The sequence below is a fragment of the Salvelinus sp. IW2-2015 genome, linkage group LG11 (assembly GCF_002910315.2).
Source record: "Salvelinus sp. IW2-2015 linkage group LG11, ASM291031v2, whole genome shotgun sequence".
NCBI lineage: Eukaryota > Metazoa > Chordata > Actinopteri > Salmoniformes > Salmonidae > Salvelinus > Salvelinus sp. IW2-2015.
In genome coordinates this window covers 30,756,727-30,758,795 of record NC_036851.1, presented here as the reverse complement: position 1 = coordinate 30,758,795, position 2,069 = coordinate 30,756,727, and positions in this window count along the sequence as shown.

Sequence of the window (2,069 nt, the reverse complement as noted above, 5' to 3'; positions counted from 1 at the left end):
TTGAGACGCCAAGTGGGGGTGAACGGAGATCTACTGCGATGTGTATTCCACCGTTTTTAAAGCATGGAGGAGAAGCGTGTATATGGTGTGGGGTGCTTGCTACGAGTGACACTGTCTGTGATATTATTTAGAATTAACGGCACCCTGAACCAAGCATGGGCTCCCAGCATTCTGCCAGCGATACACCATCCATCTGGTTTGTGGGCTTAGTGGGACTATCATTTGTTTTCAAACAGGACAATAGACCAACCACACATGCAGGCTGTCTAAGCGGCTATTTTAACCAAGAAGGGAGTGATGGAGTGTTGGCATCTAGATGATTCTGAACTTCCACAATCCTCCCGACCTCAACCAAATGAATCGTTTTTGCGGTTGAGTCGGACGCCAGGCTGAAGGAAAAGCAGCAACAAGTGCTCAGCATATGTGGGAACTCCTTCAAGACTGTTGAAAAAGCATTCCAGGATGCAGCTGTTAGAGAAATAGCTTAGCATTAAGATTAATTACAAAGCAGATTATGTTTTATGCTGTTCTTGATAAAATTCAGATAGTGGCATCAACCCTTTGGAATTGAGTAATCTTGATTCTGAAAATTTATTTTCCGTGAGGGACTCTGCCTCCTCCCAGGACTTGATCATCAACTCAGTCTTCTGTGAAATTAATTCATCTCAGTTTGTGGACCAGTATCCAGAAACCCATAGTGCTTTTAATGTTTCCTGTGGGTAACCCAGGTTGATTATGTGTCCATATTGCTGCTAAATCTAAGGGAAGCCTGACCTCCCAAGGCACCAAGGTCAACCAATCACATAACAGTATTGCAAATCAAAGGTTGTGCATCATAATTCACAACACCACTACAAATGGAGGTTGGAGCACTTCAATTTGATAAGCCCTTTGCGGTAATTGGCATCTTTCTATCTGCCATGGACCACCTTATCTTCTACCATCAATAATGGTCATTCATAATCCCATTGCCAGCACCAGTTTACATGAGAAACACAACAGGAAGAACACAGGGAGGATCACACAGGAAGACATACAGGAGAAACAACAACAGGAGGAGCAACATGCAAACCCTCCGAGATATCCGCTGAATAAAGGAATAGGGTCTTCGATAACAAATGGAGAGAGAGAGAGCATCGCACTAACCGTAGCCCACACACTCGTTACCACAGGAGCAACAGAGCGATGAGAAAGACCTGTAAGACCCCCCCCCCCCCCCCCGGACTTGTTACCAGAGGACTTTGCAACCAGGACCACAGCATCCACCCCCCCCCCCCTACAACTTCAACCATTCGACCCCCCCTCCGGGGGTCTGAATTTAAAAATGGATTCAATTGAAAGAACCTTGTAGGCAATGTTTAGTTACAGCAAATAACATAATGTTGAAATGGAATCTGTTTCTCGACATTTTACAAAATTCATACAAATTGAAAGCTGAATAGTCTTGAAGAAAAGTATTCACTCTTGTCTTTTGCAATGCCTAAATAATTTCAGTGAGTAAAATGTGCTTAACAAGTCACATAATAAGTGTGCAAATAATAGTGTTATAACATCGATTCTTAATGACTACCTCCTCTCTTTCCCCCCTAACACATATCTGTAAGGTCCCTACGTAGCAGATGAATATCAAGCACAGATTCAGCTACAAAGACCAGGGAGGTGTTCCAATGCTTCACATAGAGAGGCACCAAGTGGTAGATGTTTAAAACAAAAAAAGCAAGACACTTGAAATATCCCTTTGAACATAGTGAAAGTTATTATTTACAACGTTGGATGGATGTTATCAATACAAGCCACTTTAACTCAGTTGCCAGGAGAGGAAGGAAACCCGCTTCAGAGATTTCACCACTTGAGGCCATAGCGGACTTTAAAACAGTTCCAGAGTAATAATGAACTGTGGTAGGAGAAAACTTGAGGATGGTCAAACCAACATTTGTAGTTACTCTACCAATACTAACCTGATTTGACAGAGTGAAAAGAAGGAAGACTGTACAGATAAAAATATTCCAAAACATGCATCCTGTTCGCAATTGAGGCACTAAAGTAAAACTGCAAAAAAATGTAGCAAA